General features: G+C 46.4%; 1 protein-coding gene across 4 annotated transcripts in view; it reads right to left on the bottom strand.

Moving 5' to 3' along the window:
- The window catches only part of Hr38 (Hormone receptor-like in 38), a 66,414-nt gene that overhangs the window by 40,730 nt on the left and 2,363 nt on the right, over positions 1-23,321 (bottom strand). Inside the window, exon 1 of one of the 4 annotated variants that reach the window (XM_031971958.2) lies at positions 11,221-11,623. The exons of the other annotated variants lie outside the window; for them this stretch is intronic. The gene's annotated coding sequence lies outside the window, so the exon portion shown is untranslated. Of the gene's footprint in view, positions 1-11,220; positions 11,624-23,321 lie in introns of those variants that run through there. 4 annotated transcript variants of the gene reach the window in all.

The raw sequence follows: 23,321 nt of genomic DNA, 5'->3' as shown, positions 1-23,321 counted from the left end.
ACTAGAACTACCGAGCATTTAACACGGTTGATACGTAATCTATATAAAAATTGTAACAATATATTTTTTTCAGTTTCTTTGGATATTCATCGTAGTACTCAAGTGAAACTATTTATTTCCAAAATCATTTCAAATATTCAATGCTTCTAAGGTATTAACCCTTATCACTCTAGATTGTCTTGTAATCAATCAGTAACTGCTACTAATCTTATAGTATTTATATAGCAAAAATTTGGATGTATGGAAAATCGAATAATTTTAGGGTAGTTTCTTTAAGATTCATTAAAATATTTAATATTAGAATTACAATATCGGAGCCTACAGAGTTCAAAGGGTTAATAACTGCGAAACAAACAAAACCAGTCATTTTGGTACGGTAGTTCTAGTGTTAAACGCCCATTATCACTAGGCGCCCAGAAACCGGCATAAATTACCCATAAAGCTCCCATGCACGTTTTTTCCACTTTCCCTCGTAAACTCCGCCACCCTGGCTGGGTCACGACGGAAATCGTCGAGCCGGGTTCCGGGCCGTCCGATCCCCTGTCGATTTCGATTTCTCCTTGAAATTTCTCTGGCAGCCCGCGATCCCGTAGAACGACGGGGAAAACGGAGAAAGAGACCGGCCGCGTGGAAGGGAGAAAGAAAGAGGAAAAAAGGATCGGGAGGAGGGAAAAGAACACCGGCCAGCCTGCTGGCATGAAGCGTGAGCGCGGTGGCGTGCGCACGTGTGCGTGCGTGTCGCCGCGACAACGCGGCCAGATAGGATCTCTCTGGTTGGTATGCGCCAGACCGGGCAATACGCGACACCCATACCGCGGTCGGAAACGAGCTGCAGGTTCCGTGACCCCGAAACCGGGGATACGATCTCCTGTTGATACGCGGCCGAGCCGATTCCGTAGAGGCCGAGCGGAGCCGCGCCGGCACGGGGAAAACTCGCGGAGCAGCCGATAAAGATCGCGGGCGTGGTGGATCGGCTGGGAGATGGCTCACTCGCCAATTTCGATCGGAGATTCTTTTTCGTAAGTTGAATTTGGGAGATACAGTTGTAGGAGAAAGAGGATTTTAGTAGGAACGGTATAATCGTTTCTTGACAACTCACGATAAAACTAAATCAAACGCACACACTATTTATATAATCAAATGCTCTTGTCTCACACACTTTCACATTCTTTCATTACTATGTAATTAGCTTCACATATTTGGAATATTCTAGATTCATTAAAAAATGGACATTATTAACATAGAGAAAATCAATGTAATGTAGAGTATTTCAATGCTTTGAACATTCATTCGAAACACGCTCACACTGTCGCGTCATTCATCTATTGCACACATTCATCACTCATCAATATATTTATTCATACACTCAAATACGTCCATTCCCACAGTTTTTGAATCTAATGAGAAAGGTTTCTTGGTGGTTTAATGGGAGGAAGTTTTTGGGAAACCTGGGGTTTTGGGAATTTGGAAGTTTGGTAATGGAATGGTAGCTAGAACGGAGTTTTGAATGGGATTTTTGAATTGGATGGTTGTTTAACACGTTCCGTGCCACGTGTACCACATATAGTACACGTCAATGTTTGTAGCAAAGCAGTGAAAACAAAGAAACAATATCAAAATACATAGAAATGAGAAACTTGAATATAACTTATTATTTTATCGAAAAGCTCAATGTAGTTCACAAGCAAAATATAACCGAAGTTTCCGTGTCACGGAACGTATTAATTTTCGACTGTCCGAATCGATTATGAATACGTAATTAATTTAGAAAATCGGTGGGCCCGGTGTTTTCTAAATGAGCGTGGATATAAAGGGACATTCACGTGTAACCGAGGAAAGTGGAGATGACGGTGAAGATAAGGATGATTAAATGGTAGAAGGTGAAATGTCTGTTTAGGGAAAGGAAATTCTTTGGAGCTCGTTATTGGTTCTGAAAGAGTTAATTCGATGTTCTACGCGGTGAATGTTAATTATTCTTGGAAGTCATAAGTTTCCCAGTATTCATGATGTATTGGAGGCTAGCCTAATAATTTTCCATGCAGAAATTAATTAAGGAATCCATGGTTCTGCATTGATTCTGGGTAAAGAAAGAATTAAGCAATGTTTTCATGTCTCGTTAATTGAGAGCATTTAATGTATCCTCTGGTTTTTAGTGTGCGATTACAAAGATCTCGAAGTTAAACGAGCGCTCTTCCGTGATTAATGAAATTAGAGGCACATATGTGCACGCTATTAACGAAACATTGATTACGGTATTCCTAATGGGAATCGGAGTTTTCACGGTGTACCAATCGGGCTCGTTTCCTGAAGCTAGAGCAGCAGAAGCGAGAGCGACACGCATGATTTCCAATTAACGTTTACAGCCGTGGAAGATTCGCTCGCAGACGAGTGCATCAGTCAGTGTTTTTGATATCGGCGTAAATTAATTACGCTCACACGTTCCGGCCATTATGGGGACCTTTATGAGCGCACTAAACTAGCCCAAACTAATTAGCCGCCGAACGGAAAGCGCATATTAACTGTCCCTCTAATACCGCATCGATGAAAAATTCAATATTTGTACACTATCACGGTAAATAAATTACTCGGTGATTTACGAGGGAATATGTTCCATTTTATTATATTCTCCAATCAAACTTAAATCCGCCGGACCATTACTTCCTATCGGTGCGGCACGTAGCAACGAATTTACGACACCGCCGCGAGGATAAAATTCGAACTCGATATTTTTTCCACCCGTTAACCGTGCAAATAAAGTCAATATTGTAGAGATTTTATCGCGATCAGCATAAACACAGCACACAATTTATGCTAATCTTGATCTCGCGACGGAATAAAGTGTAAGAATTATTAATAGAATAAATAAAAAAGATAAAAGGTTACTGAAAGGCGGAGTCGGCCATTAACGACGAGATATCTCGTCTTCCCCGGTTACCATAATAATGCGTTACATAAACAACTCAAAGAAACGAAACGTACGGAAAACAATCGTTTACCTTGCAACGATACATTAATTTTCTACAAAACCGATTACCATAACGCGACATTAATTCTGAATCTCTGTTCGACAATTTTCCAGCTGAGAAAAAATACGGCGATTCGTATTGAAGACTAATTACAATATAAAAGAATATCGAAGAGAACGTTAAAGAAAATAATTGAATCCTCAGCTTTCAATGTTGCTGAAAATAGTATCGCATTCAATAAACAACAAGACAAAAAAAAGGAATTTTTATTAAAGACTAATTACAATATAAAGCAATATCGAAGAGAACGCAAAAGAAAATAATTGAATCTTCAGGTTTCAATGTTGCTGAAAATAGTATCTCATTCAATAAACAACAAGACAAAAAGAAAAGCTGAATAGTTATCGATTATCGGTGTCCAAGAAGATCGTAGGTAGCGTCACACCTAATTATCGCGAGAGGATCGTTAATCACGGAAGCCGTAAGTTTCGAGGCGAGCGGTAATCGCTTCACCCCCGCTTCGACAGCTCGCGTGGGCTTGTTCGATAACGCGGCGGCTCCGCTCGGCGCATCCGCGCGAGCGTAATTCGATGTAAATACGGGCCGTTCGATTCGATCGAAACGACACGCATAAATCATCGGTTGAAAACGCGGCCCGATAATCTGCAGAACGGGATTATCCGCGAAGAATCGCGATCCCAGATCTACATAGACGCCCTTCGCTGCCGGAACGACTAGCTGGCATCAATAAACCAGACGCTCCGTATGACGGATTTGATTAATATTAATTTTATCCTGGATTCTCGTCCGCCGCTGCGAACTACCGATCGGCGAGATTAATCGCGCAGATTCCGCTGTGAATAAATTCTGTCGCGAGGTGTCATCGCGTTAACATCGACGCTTTTCTATTGTAAAATTAATGTATTCTCAGGAAACTTCTGTCTTCCTACATTTAGCGAGTAATAGGATCAGCGGAATACTGAAAGTTTCGTTCAATTAACTCTGGATTTATCTGTTGCCACTATATCATGATTGTATCCTTCGTATTGAAACGTGTACCGTAGTAGGAGGTATAAATTGGTATTGGTAGTTTATGGATCGGTGACTAACACTGGCATCACTAGTCACTTAAATTGACATTTATATGAATGAAAATCATGAGTGGGCGTTTATTAAGATTTTAATCGACTTGTATCTCGGTTTTGCTATTATCGAATTAGCTTCGTTAGTCGTTTTTGAAAGAAGAAATCGGGAATAGGAAATTTTCATCAATCTGATAGTACTAGCGTTAATACTCCCCTAATTAGAAGACTCAAACAACCAAAAATCTCTTAACCAATTCTTCAATAAAATCCAAGCATCGCATAGATCAGACATTGCTAATAACCAAATCACAATAATCACTCGAAAACCAAAGTCTCAGTATCAATTCCAAGAGAACTATCAACGACCAGAAATCCCAGCATCCCGTACATCAGACATTGCTAATAACCAAATCACAACAATCACTCGAAAACCAAAGATTCAGTATCAATTCCAACAGAACTACCAACAATCAGAAATTCAAGGATCGCATAGATCAGACATTGCTAATAACCAAATCACTACAATTATTCGAGAACCAAAGTCTGGATAACTAGTAATTCCAACAGAACTATCAACAATCAGAAATCCAAGCATCGCGTAGATCAGACATTGCTAATAACCAAATCTCAACAATCATTCTAGAACCAAAGTCTGGATAAGTATCAATTCCAACAGAACTATCAACGATCAGAAATCCAAGGATCGCGTAGATCAGACATTGCTGATAACCAAATCACAACAATCATTCAAAGTCTACATAAGTAGCAATTCCAAGAGAACCACCAACAATCAGAAATCCAAGGATCGCGTATATCAAAGATTGCTAACACGGCTGATCCGCGGATCCTCCGACGGGGAGGTCGCGCCAAGAGGAGGATTCGTTCGTACACGAACGGCGTATCGTGCAGCGAGCAAACGAACGGATGATTTAGTCGCTTAGATCGAGGTCCGCATACCGAACGACTGTGACCGACTCAGGACGGATCGAGACCTCGTTGAGCCTCGAGGCCTCAAGGCCGTCGAGCTCGTAAAGCGAATTCGTGCCTCTCCCTCGCTCGCTCGGCCGCCGAGGCGGATTTCCATTGCGCGGGACGAAGACGAGTGGCCGCAGCCGGCCACCGGTGCCCGTTCGCAACCTGTCGCGGGTTGCCTGGCGAATATTCTGCCGCCGTTTACGCTCATGCCCGCAAATTGTTGCGTTACATCGCGGCCAGACGGGAAATTGCGGGCTGCGGGCCGCGCGCAGACGGCCGCCGGTAATTTCGGCGGCAGTTTCACTCGTTTATGGCTACCCTTAATGGAATTACGACGATTACCGAGCTCCGCGGAACGGTTCGCGTTTTACTTAACGCAGACGTGGTAATTAATTCGACGGACTCGGGGGAGAGGGACACCTGGCAGAAGTTTGGAAAGAAGTTGGCACCCTTCGCTCGTTAAGCTTCTGGTCTCGCGGCGTATCGGTTTTTTAGCAAGTATTCCGTGGTTTCGAGCGAGCACGCGGAACTGCAGTTGCTCGCGATAGATCCGTATCACTTACGCAACGCAGGAATTCTTTTTTACTTTGCCGTCATTTAGATAAGCGCGCCGTGTCAGGCAAAAACACCGCATTATGTGGTGTAATAAGGAAACTAACTTGTCTAGTCTCCGGCGTAGAATGCATTATTCAAAATTATTATTTTAACCTTTCGCCAGCGATCCGGAATGATCTATGCGATTTAAGGATTGCCACCGCGATCTCGAATGCAAAGCAGGGGTAGGTCAGGTTCGATTGCGTCGTATCGGGCGAAGAGCGAATGGTTTAAGTGCCAGCCGCGGTGATTAAGCGAATGCCGGTGTTTCACGGCTACTTCCGTTAGCCGGTGCGCAGGATTTTCCCGGTGATCGGTAATTTACCGGTGCCCGACAGGCTCGGGCCCGCGGAAAGCCGTCGCGCGGCCCGATTCACGACGGAGATACGTCTCGCGTGGCGAAACCGTAGAAAAGCAGAAAACGCGCGAGTGCTCGGCGAATTGGGACACGGAGCACGATTCCACGAAATTTATCTGATCGAACTCGCTCGGGCAAATCAGTCGACCGGGCCGCCGCCGCCGCCGCCGCCGCCGCCGCGCTCGCGGCACACACGCTCGGCGTCGGATCACGAGCGGGAAAACAGAACGACAACACATCTGATAACGGCTCGCATCGACACCGCCGCGCCGCGGCCGAGTTTGCGCCCGATCCGTTGTGAAACAATCGAACCCGGCCCTTCCCGACACGGACGTGTGTGTCTGCCTCGGCATTCCTGATCGCGTCTAGATCCTGAACCCACCCCTCGTCCGCGCGGCCTGGCGGAAACAGTCGAGAAAATTGGACGCCGATAGGTTTCCGAGCTCGACGGATGATATTCCGATGTTCCTGGAATCCCATCACCGGAGATTCCCATCGTTTCACGCGGAACATTTCGAAATTCAAATGGAAAGTCTGGAAATTCTGATAGCTCCAACGTTGAAGTTCCAAAGTTGAAATGGAAAATAGATCTCGAGTAACTCACGGAAATCCTACCGTACAACACTCGCACAACTAATTACCAGTGAAACACGAAATAATCTACGGATTCCTCAACGCTTCCACGTCACCCGGTAGATAACGAAACGAGGACACCTTCAAGCGAGTCATCGCCTTTCACCTACTTCCATCCCTTCGCCGAAAAACCCTTCGTTCGCCCTTCCTCGAGTAATCCTCGACTAAAGCGACGAATCCCCCGTCGATAACCCCGTAACGCAAGTCTGCATCGACGAAGGAACATCCTGGAAACGTGCGAAACAGCCGAGACAACGAATGAAATCATCCCTTCAGTTTCCACCTGTTAAAATTCGACGCTCGATAACGCATCGGGCTATCCCCTTTAACCGGCGGCCTTGCTCGCCCCCGTTAAACAGACTCAGGTGCACACGTACACGTGCGCTCGCGCCGGCGTCGCTGTGTGGGTCGTCAACACATCCTCGAATCCCCTCCGCATTCCCAACCCCCTTTCGCACAGCTGCTTTCCCACCCCGTCCCCACCACCTGGCCGACTCCCACCGACCCGGTGACGTCATACTGCGACGTCGTCGATGACGTCATTGTTGTACCGCAGTTCCGTTCATCGATCGCCGTCCCCCACCCCCGAGCGCGGACGTGCAGGGGCGGCGAAACACCGATACCCCCGCGTCGTCGCCGCCCGCCACCCCTCTGACTTCTTTTTCCGCGACATCAAACGAACCGATCCGACCGCCTTTGATCGACGGACCGGTCGTCAAAGGCGTCTTAAACACTGTCTGAAGATATTTTCGAGTGCGCTCCGGTGATCCGGCGACCTCTCGACACGAGAATCCGCCGATGTTGATTCCGGCTGATCGACGTGCGAGACATAACACGGGCCGGTCTCGCGCGCGGATTTTCATCGGGGTATTTCGGATTTTCCGGGATTCCGCTCGGATTTGGAACGGATCGAGGCGTTACGTCGCTGCAAGGTCGCGCGGGGTTGCCTTGAGACTCCCGTTTTATCTGCTCGCGATTGGTTGCTTGGGCAACGCGAATTCTGGAAAATAGAGGACGTCTGCGCTGGGAAATAGAATCTGTCGGGGTTTATCGAATAGGTTATTCTGTTAACCCCTTGGCGTACTATTTACCTTCGCCACTAAGCTCGGATATCATTTTACTATCGACAATTTGAAGGAAGTGCAACAAAATTGTCCTTTCTAGTGGAAATTTTATTTGAAGATAATAGAATGATAATAGCAAAATAGTTGTTTGATCCGTGGGTGAATAACATCGATTGCCGTTAAACTAATCTAGAAATCTTCATCGCGAGTCTCATTCGTCATTATAGGGCAAGGGGTTAACGCTAAAACTACCAGAGGGGTCAAATGACCCATACCTGATGTCTTCCTTTTGCAATTATTAGAAAGGTAACAAATGTTTCTCTGAGAAATTATTCAAGAAATTCATTCAGCTCCATGAAAATTCAATTGTAAATCAATTAAAGTATGAACAGATACTCTTGGAGTTTCTGTAGCGAAATTTTCAAAAGTCAGCTGAACTGCTCGGTAGTTTCAGTGTTAACCATCTTGCTATAGTATCACTGTATATTATCGTGAAATAAATGTTCCATCCCCTAGCTTGCGATATTGAATCAAACCTCCATTAAACCGTACAGACAGAGAAGGAACTGTTTCCTAAAAGAATTGAACCTTACTGACGCAATTTCCTCGTTAGTTTTCGCGATCCGTCTTAAATTCTTTATTAAGTTACTCCGCGGTGCTACCTGTGTTAGGTATTATCATGAAATCAACGTGCCGATAATAATCCTCGTCGTCCTAGGGTTTCACCCGCAATCATTCCGCGAAAGTTCCGTCTGAAAATGATCCCGATCGCAATCGCGGCAGCCCCGCCGCTACCGTTGTCCTTGACTCCTTCCGCGGAACTGGCTCGCCCGTTACCTCCGTAACATCATACTCTTCGATTCCATTGCCCCGTCACGTGTTTGAATAAGATTAGAAACACGATTATTACGCGCATCGCCGGCGGACGCTAATGAGTCGGGTTTCAGGGCATCGCCGCGGATGCCTGCCCGCCGCCGGATCGCCGCCGCGGCTATAAATCACCGGCGCGGCCGGTGGCGAGATGGAACAGCCTGGAAATTTATTAGCGGTATCGACGGTGGCTAATCGACAACGTTTCAAACAACTGTCCCGAGCATTCCGCTGGCGAGGTCACGGTAAGAGAACGACAGCTTTCTTGCATGAAAATTAAATGACGTGTCGTGCGCGCGCGCCGCGCGCCGCGGCTTAGTCCGATTCAGGTATTCCTTTCTACCGTGATCGAATGAACTCCTACTTTCAACGGGCCGGCCCATTGAAATCGTCAACGCGACGGCGAGCCCGTTAATTGGGTCGCGCGCTTCCAGCCCGACGAGATCTGGCTAGGGGAATGTCCCTGTGCCTGGTCAGACGAGGATTCCTGTCGAGTATATGAACATTTTTTCGATGGAAAAGTTTCTTCTCCTAAAGAAATTGAATGGATTGAGTGATGGTTTGTTTAGAACAATGAGATTATTATATAATTTTCAAGATTAGAGAAGTTTGAGAGGATGAGGTCTTGGTTAGGTCTTGGTTAATGAGTGACGATTTGTTTAGAACAATTAGGCTGAGTGATGATTTGTCTACAACAATGAGATTATTATATAATTTTCAAGATTAGAGAAGTTTGAAAGGATAAGGTCTTGGTTAGGTCTTGGTTAGGTGAGTGACGATTTGTTTAGAATAAAGGGTTTGTATGAATGAATTTGTTTAGGACAATTAGGTTGAGTGACGATTTGTTTAGAACAAGGGTATTATAAATTTTCAAGTTTAGAGAAGTTTTAGATAAGTTAGATTATACTCGTCGAAAGAACGTCATGTCTAATGAATCTCCCGGCAATATTGTGCATCAGGCGCAACGAGTATCCAGTCAAGAGCAACCTCTATCCTGCCTTCTTCGAGAGCTCTTGCATTTCTACTCGGTGACATCACACGGAATCACTTTCAGACGTTTAAAAGTGCCGTTATATTTACGAGCGAGGAAAGAGCGTAAAGAAAAGTGTAGCCTTCGTTCAGCGGCTGCTAGTTCTCGGAACGTTGATCTGTATTCTTTCATTCATTTCTGAGGTGATACACCTTCAAACTTTCCATTGGTAGTGGTCAACGTAAAAGGAAGCACCTATAGACATCGAATTATCGAATACGAAGTGATGAAACATTCCGCAAAGCAACGCAACGCAGCTCGAACGTTCAATTAAACGCTTAACTACAGTAATGACGACGGAGCTCATCAACCCTTAAAATTCCATTTTAACCAAGCGCCTGATCGGTGACGAAATCTTTTTCTGCCGGCCGGTCATTCACCAAAGACTGGCACCGCACCGGTATTTACGTTTCGCGACGCCGCGCCGCAAAAAGCTCGCGTCAAAGCACGCGCGCGATGCGTCGTCACAAGTCAGCTTTGGCACCGGTTACGACATCCGCCGTCCCTTCGCGTTCCTCCTCGCGGCAACGTCACGCGGAACCCAGTCGCGACGCGCTAATCCTGAGCTTCGCCGTTAAATTTAACCACTGCCACGCCGACAGTTACGCGAGCAACGGGCAGGACGAGGCTCGCGTGGTGATTCCGACACTGTCGAACCTGTTCGCTCCTCCCCTTCCCCCCTCCCCGCGATCACCGGTCCCGTCGTTTCGACGCTGTTTCCGGGAAACGATTGCGTCTGTGCGCTCGTCACGACGCTGCAAAAATTACGAACGCCACGTGACGCCGTTCCCAAGGTCGCTCGGATTGCGCCACTTGCTGTGAATGAAGATTTCTGAGAGTTATCGACTAACAGGAAAGATTCGTTGTTTGTTTGTTTTTTATACGACGTGTTGTTCGTACGATATATAACGATAGTGCAATCTGTTCGTCAAACTGTTGGTTCGCGTTGCATTGATTTTCCGCGGGTCAGTTTCGTATAGACACCGCCGTTGTTTTCTGATTTTTCTGGAAACAGGAAATACAAGTTCCGCGATAACAGCAGTTCCTGCGAAGTTGTTCAACTCGCTAACAGCGCGTCAATCAGGGTAGTTTTTCGATAATTTTTATACACGAGAGCGAAGAAGTGAATCGTCCGTTGCTAATAATTCAGCGGCTGAAAGCTCGTTCGTTTCGTCGGTAGCTGGAAAACTTGGGGGTAGTTTTAGAAACTTCGTACGCTTCTATCGACACTTGTCTCTTGGACACCGGTCATTGTTTTATGACGGAACGGAGGAAGTGTCACTTGGACAGCACGGCGTGTCATTAAAGGCAATCGCCCGACCACTTTGCCAGCGCGCATTCTTCGGGCACTCGTAAAATCTCGGCGGTTCGAAGCATGTAATAACCCCTTCGCTCGATACCTGACAACTCTCGTTAACTTAACGGCACTTCCACGACGAAGACTTCCGCCTCGAACTCTCCGACGACAGTTCCGCGGAATCAATACTACCCGCGTTGTGCACGAGACATTCTAACGCGTCCAACTTTGTACGCGCTTCGATCACTGAACACTCGCCCCAACCCCCAAAGCGGCCGAAGAGGAGCCCCGCCGGAATCGATAAGAAAAATACATGCTCGCGATACACGGGTGAATCGATACGGTTACCTCATGCCAGGCCAGGACGATCCTAAGCACCGGATAGTCCCATCCGGCGACCTCGGTTTCTGTCAGAAACCAGCGCTCGCGTCTTCGAGCTTCCTCGCTCGCACTCCGAACACACACACACACGTGAGAGGCCGGTATGTGCTTCACTGCGTCACGGTCGTACGCGAGACCGCGCGAATCGATGCGAGAAGGAAAGCCGAACGCCGCGGAAGCCGATAGATCCGAAAAACTCGCGTTGGACGACCGCGTGGCGCGGCACGCGCCTCGAAGGATCGCGCGACGCGTGACACCGGACGGTTCGTCCGACGATCGAGGAATCGCTCGAGGATCGACGTCGGTGTAACGCTCGGTCCGGGAAACTACGGGGTACACGCGACGACGTCGACAACGACGGAACCAACGTCGAAAGGAGGCGGCCGCGAAGACGGGGGAGGGCGGCGAGGACGGCGATGTGCATAACGCCCGAAATAGCGTCGTCCTTGGCGCGTGACGTCGTCGACGGCGGTCGGTCAGTCGGTCGATGACGGACGGGGGCGGCGCGGTGACGTCAGAGTTTCACGCGGAGAGAGAGAGAGAGAGTGAGTGAGAGGGAAAGAGAGAGAGAGGGAAAGGGAAAGAGGGAGAGGGAGAGAGAGAGAGAGAGAGAGAGAGATAGGGTGAGAGAAGGAGAGCGATGCGCCGCGATGCCGGAGTTTGCGCGCGAACCGGACCGTTCGTGCGTCAGGTTTGAATGAACCAGCGGTGGCTCTCTCTGCGCGCCGAGAGAATAGGCTGCATACGCTTTTCTTTTCTGGGCTGTTGTTTTATGGTGCTTTTACGCTAGAGCTTGTTTTTCTGGTAGACTTGGTAATTACTAGATCTAGTGCTTAGTAGATGTAGTGTTTTGGAGATCTAATGCCTAGTAGATCTAGTGCTTAGTAGATGTAGTGTTTAGGAGATCGAATGCCTAGTAGATCTAGTGCTTAGTAGATCTAGTGTTTAGTAGATGTAGTGTTTAGGAGATCTAATGCCTAGTAGAGCTAGTGCTTAGTAGATCTAATGTTAAGGAGATCTAGTGTTTAGGAGATCTACTACCTAGTACATCTAGTGCTTAGTAGATCTAGTGTTTAGGAGATCTAGTGCCTAGTAGATCTAATGTCTAATAGATTTAGTGCCTAGTAGCTTCAGTATCTACCAGATCTAGTACCTAGGAGACTTAGTGCCTAGTAGATCTACTACCCTTGGAATTCAAGTACCTTACGAAACAGTTGAAACTAGACTTATTCAATTGAAAGTGGACGAACTAATTTCTAAAAGATCTACTAGTATTTTTCTAAACCAATCGAATATTCTATTATTGTGAACGATGCTGAATATTTCCAAATCCCCGACGAATGTTCGATTTTAGAGACGAATCTAGAAGCGAGATAGAATAATTCAAACTCGTCTCTTTCGCGCTATTCACATCTACATGTACTCGTCTTCGCAACGACTCGAGCGGTTAGTGTAAACGCACCATTATGTATTCCTCCGAGGCAGCGGGAAAACACACGTCGCAAAAAAATCGATCAGAACGGACACCGCACGCTCGACTATGCAAATCGCGCGAGCCACGGATTGCGTCCCACCGTGACGTTACCGTGCTTCCTGGTATAGCCGCGACGATGAATTTTCGAGCCGCGGTTTTGACGTAGGCGAACCACCGAACGGACTACTGACGCGCGGAAACGCGTCGGAAACGTCCGCCGACGCTATTCTTGGGCAACGCTCGCCGGAGATCCGCGGAATTCTAGAAACGAATCAGGTGAACACTACGTGAATAACGGAGCAACTGCGCGGTAATTGTTGGACGCCGTCTAAGCGCGACTTATTCCGGAGTTTCGAAGGGAGAGATTTTTCTGAAGTCAGTTTGTAGCTTCCAAGCGGTAGATTACGTCGACAGCTGTCTATATTTGTTGTGTTAAGAAGTCACGAGTGTTTTAGAGGAATACCGTCAAAGATAAATGGAAAAAAAGTGGAGTAAGTAGAATGAGCATTGAATAATCAGACGTCTATATTCGGATCTACATTGTTCGATATTTGAATAAAGTGGTCGCTCGGCTGACGAACATTTATAGAATTCTCGGAGAACACAGGAGCAGAAGGGTTGAACAGCAGACGCTGTATTTCACGCGTAAAACTACAGATGTGAATCATCCATGCCAACTATCGGCCAACAAATCCGCGCAACAACCAGGATTTTCTTATTAAAATCATTCCCAATGACAGGCTGTCTCGTAATTCATTATTAACATTGTCGGGAACGAGGATCGAAATAGTATGAGCCTCGCGCGATTGTATAATAAATTTCACGCGGTATAGCTCTTGTAACAATAATCCCGTTACGCGGACAACTTGTTTCACCGCCGCTCAAAATGAAACGGAAAATAATAAAACCGGCTATTTCTTGCATTTAGTGGGTTTATTAGTGGCTTTTACCATTGCTTTGTCTTGTCTATCCTCTATTTCAGTAAGCAGCGATATTTCACCGGCCTCTCTCCTTAATCCGCGCAGTCTGCAATACCCGAAGCAACATGCAAATATCCAATATACGCGACGAACATCGATATCCAATTTCCATCGAATTCGAAAGAAATACGATCCAATGAACAACTGTGCAGATCCGTCACTGCGAGGAACGTTAAAAATCAAATGAAGGAAAATACATCATACATTCTTCGACTAATAACAGGCGTTTCCAAAATATAACTCAATAACTTCGAAAAGGTAACACAAAACAAATGCTTCAGACAAACCTTGTTATAGCGCTAAATATGTTACACTGCCACATTAAGAGAATATTACGAAGTTTTTTCAATAATAATAGATATTTCGATCCCAAAGTTATATAAACGGAAAAACAGAATTTCTTCGCTCAAACTTCCATTTCTCGAATGAAAATCATTTCGCATAGCGACTACTTAGCAAGCACATGGTTAAGTGTGGAATTTAGTTTGAAAAATCTCTTCTCGTGCGCGCAATGAAATCAAATAACGAAGTGTATACTCATTAAATGCAGGCCAAATGCACTAAAAGAAAATCCTAACGAAAAACTAAAGCGAAACGACGAAGAATTACACGTTTGTCTCAAAAAATGAATAATCCATCGTTGCAAAAGTTAGCACCATTAAGAGTTTTAAGATGATGGTTAACTCTCGTTACGCTCGTAATCGAATTTCGGGGTTTCGTCTACAAGCTGCACGGCGCGTACACGGCGCGCCGCGTTCGCGCTGCAAGCGTCGGGCCGTAGAGGAGAAATTACAGGCATCGTTGCACCGTGTCAAAACTCGCGCGCGGAATACGTTTCCGCGGTGAAATCTATTTCAGGTGAAACAAGGCCAACGCGTCAGCTGGTTTGTCGCGTTACACATTTTTACTTGGTTCGCCCGAATTACCATAAACCTCTCGGGCATGCGGCCCGCGGTCGTCGAGGCGGCGCGACGCGTTGCATGCATCGCCACGCCGTCTCTTTTTCCCTTTCTTTCCATCCCCACCCCCTCCCCACCCTGTTCATTTCTTTTCCCCCACCGAGCCGGCCGCACGGACCGAGCCCGCGATCCCTATCGATCCTTTCGTTGATCAACCGCGCTGAAAACACGACGAATTAAATCCTCCCGGTATTTATAGTGGCACCGTCTGACTACTGACCCTTTCACCGCTGGCACGCGCGTTCATATGCATCAACGTCACTTATCGATTCCAGAGTCATTATGCGCGAGTCACAATCTCATTACGGGCCTCGAGTAATTTCTTCCTTTCTATCTCGCTACCGCGCGCCGTTCGCCGGCGGTTGCCCAACGCGGGTCGAAATTCGAGAAAGGTCGCGTACGCCGACCGACGTGCCATCGTTAGTTCGCCGAGGGTACCCTGCTCGCGACCGAATTGTTTTTTGACAACCGACGATACCATAGAGAGCGGTGGACACGGTTTCGCGAGCTCCCATTGGCTGCGACTCTCGCGTGGCCACTCCCATCCCTACTCTTGCTACTATTGAAACTGTTCCTCTTTCATTTCTAAACTACGAGTATTACATCTTTATAACACTAAACTCGTCAAACATTTACCAGACACTCTCACGGATCATTAATCGTTAATCTCCGGAGTTCGGAGTGTCATGCGATTCAATTTATGTTCGTTCGAGAACTCCCTTCGAATCGACGGGACTCGGTCCCGTTCGCTGAAATAAATCAGAAACGCGCCGCGACGTTTCGTCTTATAAACGATCTTCGATTCACGAGCAAGTTTTCATCCTGTCGTCGCGGGGAGAGCGCATCCAGGCGCTTTCGACACGTCTCACGGATTATCAACGGTGCTCGGCGCGACAAAAACCGGCGGGTCGGGTGATTTCGAGCGGTTACGCAACGCTCGGGCGAAACTCCGATCGATCGACGTTTATCGACGTTCAATTAATTATAATTATCGAGAATCGGGACGCACGCGTCCCCCGGCGCGGCGCTGCGCGGCGTACGTGCACGCGTTGCGTTCACCGGCCCGACGAAAGTTTCGCCGGTCGAATCACGGCCGGTGCATAATTGACGAAGCGGTATAGCATTTATGCAATATGAATCGACGGGGCCGCCCACCGCCGCCCGTGTCTTCCCACCGCTTCGCCCCGGGCCCGGGGCGGGCCGCCGATTGTTTCCTGATCGCGTGTCTTGCCGCCGGAAACAAGGGGCCATTCCCGCCCACGCGAAACCGCAGCCCTCATGAAAAACGCAACGCCGCAATCCTGCCGCGTTTCGAGCAACAACCTGTCATCGGCTGGCTCCCATCCGACGCCTTAATGTCGATGCACCGCGAGTATTGCTCGCGATTTCCTATTATCCGTCTCGATGGAGGAAGGAATAGAGGGGGAGGAAAAGGAAGAAACGATAAGAGGAAAGGGAAGGAAGGATGCTCGATAGAGAATATTCGATACGTGGAGCAAGGTAATGAGAAACTGTGGGCATGGGAAGAACCTTTGTTTTATACCGTTGAAGATTTCAAGGTAATCTCGCGTATGGGAGGTACAAGGGTACGGGAACTTGTTTGTTGATAAATCAGCTGATTTGTTTCTACACAACTCTAGGAATATTCCGATAGACTCTGTCGAGTATTTTCTCAGCCTGTACGTTGCAATTAATATATAAGTTATTTGAATCTCCGCTATATCTTCCTTCGTGTTAACCCTATGCTTCGACAATATTTTTCATTGAAAATATTCATTGCTTTCTGACTAAATATTGACGATATTTTTCGCAACCAACACAATTGATCTTCTATAAATTAAGAGAGAACTATTCTTCGATGTTTTATGTGTCGATACATTACACAAGGTTTAGTATTGAATTGAAAATTTTATAAGTTTGCTGGCGCCCTTCGAGTGCAAAGGGTTAAATTTTATTGGAATTATCAATGGAATTTTGAACACCTCGTGAACTCAAATTTCTCTGATGATAATAAAAATAAACAATAAATGCAACACACTCGAATGAAACACTCGACATCGTCCAAGCCCGTTAATTAACGAAGAATAGCGCACATTTAAATTTTATACGTTTGCTACGTCGAATCAGATGGCGACTCTAAGACGCCCCTCAAGTGCAAAGGGTTAAATTTTATTCGAATTATTAATGGAATTTTAAACACCTCGTGAACTCAAATTTCTCTGATGACAATAGAGATAAACAGTAAATACAACACACTCGAATAAAACACTCGACATCGTCCAAGCCCGTTAATTAACAAAGAATAGCGCACATTTGCTGTTTCCGGTCGAAATAAGAGATCGAAAACGGTGAACCGAGCGTCTGCCAGATTCGCATAGCTGAGGCGCGGGTATCAGACAAAGCCGCGGATGAATCGGCGGTCGTTCATCGTTGTAGCACGTCAGAAACGTGAAAAGTGTAACGGCACGTGATGCCGGGCGTCTTCGTCGTCTCTTTGGTCGGCTTTGTGTCCCAGCCAAGCAGCCGCGGATCGCCCGCCTCGCACGTATATTTAGTTTGCCCAGTAAAACAATGCAATTGGCCTCTAGGAAGCGGGTGCCCGTCCCGCGGCCGCTTGCCGTCAAAATACTATCCAATTTTATGATTCCGCGAACGATTCCGACTATTCCCTGCGACCGCATAGCAACATCGTTGATCGGCGCTCGATCGGTAAGCCGGCGCATCCGCGAGCTTCCCGCTTACGTAACCCGCGCCGGTTATCTTCTAGAAGAAAAATTGGTGTCGCCGGACAACGGCTACGCGGCGCAAAGAAGGTCAGCTTCAGGTATTTTCGTTGCCCGTCGGGAAACCGCGATATTTTCACGTTCTATCTTCCGGGCGAGTGCGCGCGTCGCGTAATTGTGAAATCGAAAGGTGGACGATGTAACGCTCCGAGGAAAAAGAGCGTCGTCGGGTACAGGTCTGTTAACCTGCGCGACACGGTTCAAACATAGATGGGGAGATAGTGAATTCAGCCGGTCAATGATATAGAATTATATTCATTAATTATGTAGATCGGGGATACCCGAGACCGATCGGCACAGCTGCCAATTGGACGTTGATTAATTCACTGTGCTTTTTACTACGCTCGCGAGGAATAAGACTCAACAATATATAATTTCACGTAATTATCGGTAGACCGGTTAACCGGTAAAGCTGCATGAGTTTTTCTCAATGGGATCATGCGTCAGAGATAACAAAGCGGGGAAAAAGTATCGAACCGAGAACGGCATCTTGATTTCGCGTAAACATCCGTCAGTTAATTACGTCTAATCCATTTATAACGTTCGCGCTCATTCGGAAACGCAGAATCGTCTGGCCAAGTAGACCCGACGACGCCGAATGCAGTTTTATTACCCCGTTGACGATCCAACGACCCAGAAGTCGCATTCCGTGCTCACCGGATCCGATAATTGCAGGTGAACCCCGTATAACGCGATCGTTAAGTTCCTAAACAATGCTGTCTCACTGGAATTCGTGTTTTACGGGACAAAAACGCGCTAGGAAACAGAAGATTAGGTATCAAGAGTGAAGAAACTATAATGTTTAACAACTATAGTATTTATTAACACTACGTAAATGGAACCCACCGATTCAAAGGATATTAATTCATTTGTTAGAACTGTCTATCGTTAAAAGAAAACATTCCATGCTCTCTATGTCTAGATTTAGTATAAACCATAGAGATCGCTAACAAGAACAATAATGTTACTTAAACTCAAACAACTCAACGACATTTATGTCTATCAAACCATATTAGAAATCTTCGCCTCGTATCTGACACGATATTGAAAATTTCAATCGATTTCGATCGACACAGTTAAATCCATCCCAATTCTCCATGTTCGAAACTCTACATTCCATGCTCTCTACGTCTAGATTTAGCATAAACCATACGAAGTCCTAACAAAAACAATAATGTTACTCAAACTTAAACAACTCAATGACATGTATATCTATCAAACCATATTAGAAATCTTCGTCTCGTATCTGACACGATATTGTAAAATTTCAATCGATTTCGATCGACACAGTTACATCTCTCCAATTCTCCCTGTTCGAAACTCTAACCCCCAAGATCTATGCAAACGAACATCCATCTTAAGAACAACACGAGTACAATAAACATAAATCCAACGTTAAAAGAACAATCGATCGACACAGTCACATCTCTCCTAATTCTCCCTGTTCGAAACTCTAACCTCCAAGATCAATGCAAACTCACATCTATCTTAAGAGCAACACGATCACTATATAATAAACATAAATCGAACGTTAAAAGAATAATCGATCGAAAGCGTTACCTATTACTCCCCAATTCTGGAGGCACGTTAAAGCGAAACCGTGTCGCAGGAATGCATGTTGCGCAGGGGTTGGCCGTGCGCGCGATAAAATAAACGACGGTTCATTATTCCGCGGAGAATAACGGCGGCTCGGATTTTATCATCGATTTCGTACGCCGCGCTGAACGGCGAGCCGCGCGCCGCGCGATCCGAGAGCGAGCGCGGCGGGCGTTTAAAAAGAATTAAGTAGTTACCGACGTGCCAGCTCAGACGGCCGGCTCTCGACGCACGTCCCGCTAATGTCCGAGTCTGATTGCACCTAACTACTTGCGCGTCGAAACCGTCGGCCGGACGATTACACCCGGGGCCTATTAACATACACTCGCGCGAACGGGACGTGTCACTGTAACACGTGAGCGTGAACACCCGTAGCGCGCGGTAACGGCTCGCGAGCCACGGACCACTTGTTCACCGATAAATATAACCTTAATCGGTTGGTGAGCAGTGGATATTGAAAATTCAATTCGAGGCTCGCCGAGTTATCCGTGTAGTCTGTGTACCGTCATTGCCACGACACAGTCGAGCCGTGCATTACGCCGTTAAGATGAAACATAAGCTCCGCTAAATGAATCCTGTGATTTATGTGCGAGGATAATTGGCAGGTTCGTCGAATTTTTAATTAAACGATGTTACTGTTACTACTGGACGAAGAAGCTGGAAGATAAAGTACACATGGGAAACATTGAAAACAGAGAGAGACTCGGAATGACAGAGTAGATTGACCGCATTTCGCGTGCACTTTGCGAAGCGATTCGTGTTATGACAATACCAGCTGTAACCGGATTTTTCGCGAGCCCCGTGTCGGCGGGTTCCGCTGATTACGTCGAAAGTGTCTAACGAACGAGCGTTGATCAACAGGATCACAGGAATCTACAATATCGAACTGCCGATAAAGTCCGCTGTCAAATAAAAAGTGTTTTTATTATTCGGCTGGAAACGTTCCGTTCCCGCAATGAACTCGACGCCTGTAAGTACTACCAATTTACCAGGAAAAATGGCGGACATTCGCAGAGTGGCCGGGTATGATGTGAACACAAGACCGTTTAGATTTCACCGGCGATATGTTTATCAGCTCCCCGTGCCCCGTGCTTGTCGGCCGCGTTCCCGAGTTTTTCCGTATCGCCCGAAACTGGCGTATATCGCAATCACGTGCCCACGTAACGGTCAGACTGACAGCCGATCGACTATCGATAGCGAAACGGCCGGGTAACGGGGCCCGGCGAGCGACACGCCGGGCCCCGGCCAGTTTCAACGCGCGGAAGTCATAAGCGGCTGATTTACCATTGTCACGGCCGTTACTCTCGCGAACCTGACAATCGATTTTCGCAACCGGTGCACGAGATCGTCGTGATTCCGAGGGATCGGAGAACCATGGGAGAAAACCGCGGATGACTTGCATCGGGGATTTAACCGTCTCCACTTATCCCAACCATTTGTACATTCGCTCGCTGTGATTGAGTAATCACAGATACACTTCATCAAGTGAAAAAGATTGATTCCTTCTGGGGAATATTCTGTTCTAGTTTTTTTGCTACAATCGCAATCTTCCGTGCTGACAAATCTTTAGAAATAATTACATATGATGTAATATCATGTGATACACTTAGAATGCAGGGTTCAAATTTCATTCGTTCGTGTCGAACGCTTGGAACTCGGAAATTGCAGTTATTTCAATTACTTCCTATCTATTAACACGTTGACGAAGATGTCGTGTATAACTGTCGAATGCTCGTGCATGTGTTGGTATTATAAATGATAAAATATAGTTTATTCTGAGAGTGAATCAGCTATGTAATAAGCAACAAAAAATTCTTTCGTCGTCCATCATCGATTTCAAAGTGAGCGTCAGTGTGTTAACACTAGAACTACCGAGCATTTCATACGATTGAAATATAATCGCTATGAATATTGTAGTAATAGATTATTTTCGGTTTCCTCAGACGTTCATTATATCATTCAAGTGAAACTATTTTCAAAATCATTTCGAATATTCAATGCTTCGGAGATATCAATAATTGCGAAACAGAAAAACGGAAACCAGTCATTTTGACTGGTAGTTCTAGTGTTAACTGTCCTTCGGAACAAATTGCGAGTGAAACGTTTAAAGTAAAAAAAGGTTCGCAGTGCAAAGGGTTAAATTTGTTCGTCCTCTCGTGGTCTCTTCTTTCCTGCGCGAGCAGGTCTAGCGCGGGCCAACTATGCACGCGGAAAAGAAACGGCCTGCCTGACTGCCTGACTGACTGCCTGCCTGCACTCGCCGGCCAGCCTGCCGTGCACTCGGCCCACTGCCAGACTATATTTACCTTAACGTGCCGATTACACCTGTAAATCCGTCCTGTCGAACAGCTATATCCGATCGAACCGCCGAAGCGATTTCGATTTTTGAATTTCGATTTTACCACGAGGGAAATACACCAGATTCAACATGAAAATTTTGAGTGTCACAAGATGGTATATTCGAGACATCCAGTGGATTACGGGGATTCCTAAATCTGACGAGGTTTTTAAATTTTCTTCAAAAAGTGAGTATTCAAGGACTGAGTATCGCGAATCGCTTCGAATTTACACGCGATAAACTGATTAAAACTGTATTCCCGCCCCTGCGAAAGCCGTATTTTTAGTGCGGAGCTGTTTAAGTCTTGAAGAAGTAACCATGGAACGTCTGGTTTGTACGTTCTGTTCCCTGGATGGTCGTTGAATATTTAAAAATATCAAAAAGTTATCACCGCGCTTATTTCCTTTCAGAATCTCCCGATGTCTCACCCTCCCGTACCTTCTCCCCGAAACTGGCAGAATTAATCTCTAACCGCACCTCCTAAAAACGAGTAAAAATTAGAAGTTCGTAGATCTCGATGTTATTCCGTTCGCGGAAAATACCGGTGTAAAGCTGTCCGTCTTAAAATGTCATGGATGTTATGACCGACAACGGCTGCAGCGTCGGGAGAGGGTGGCGGAGGGTAGCCACCCCTGAGCGACGAAACGGCACTCAAATATGGACTCTGTCGCTGGGTCCGAAGATACAGACGCGAATGAATAATTGACAGGCACCGATGTCTCGATCAGCCAGCGTGCGACAACAGCCGATGAATTATTTTTCGCGATCGAGACGGCGATAATGACGGCGGCGACACGCAGGGTGAAGCGTAACGAATCGCGGCTCGCACGATGGATGCGACCGCGAGCGTATCGAGCGGTGATTTTTCATTTTTTTCATTTCGGTGAAACCGTGCGCGAGCGTTATAAGTCAAAGAGGATTCGCAGCCAATCGGGGAGCCGCAACCTTTAGATCGTTTTCGCGGCTCGAATCGATTGGCCGAGGAAGAACGGGAGGAGTGGGGCAGAAATCGTCCCTTCGCTCTATCGTTCGCACCTCATCTCCTTTTCGCTCGCGCTTTCCTCTTTAATGCCATGCCCATTAACCTTTTTCGTTTTCCAGCGGGAACGCACGCGACTCCGCTCCGCACGCCATTGTCTTCCCGACTTCGGCCCGCTCGTGGATTAAAAGGTCTCCGCGATTATCTGCGATCGGACAGTGACGGACAAATTGAGGCGACTTTGTTGCCGCGGCGCTGGGATTTGTTTAATAACAACAGTCGTGATGGGACGGCTCTGTTGCGTCGTCGAGAAGTGAAAGAAACGTCTGGAGTTCGGTCGAAATGCGTCTCTATCTGACTGAACTTATCTTGAATGCTTTTCTTGGTTAACTTCATTCAGGCAAGCTGTGCTTTCGTTGAACTTCGATGCAAAGATCTTCGAAAATTTAGCTGAATCGACTCTAAGAATGTAAGTCACCGATGGTTACTTAATCAGTGGACTGAGAATGTTTATGAAACTGCAGATTTTCTTATATGCATCTAAGAGGCTTATTTAACCCTTTGCACTCGGGAGGTGACTTTTAGTCACCGCTTGATCTGACGCATTGAAACTATAAAATCTATTTAATGTTTAGCTTTGTATAATGCCTCGATACGTGAAACATTGGAATAATTTCCCTTCGAGTTAGTTACAAAGAATATCGTCTTTGTCCCGTCAAACAATGTTAAATATTTCTAGCGATAAACTACCGAGTGCAAAGGGTTAAATCATTAAGAGACTCGTTATTCGAGTAAAGTAACACTTCACTCGTGCTTATTAAACATTTCGTCAAACAACCGTTTGAGCTGCATACAAACATGGCAGTCCACTAATTAAAAACCCCGTCGCACAGCCCGGCGGATCGTCAAACGTTAAACGTCATCGTCGAACCATCGTTAATGTTTGCGCGAGGATGTCC

This window comes from Nomia melanderi, chromosome 1, assembly GCF_051020985.1.
Source record: "Nomia melanderi isolate GNS246 chromosome 1, iyNomMela1, whole genome shotgun sequence".
Lineage (NCBI taxonomy): Eukaryota > Metazoa > Arthropoda > Insecta > Hymenoptera > Halictidae > Nomia > Nomia melanderi.
Note: the sequence above shows the minus strand (reverse complement) of the source record. Positions and strands in the feature narration are given on the sequence as shown.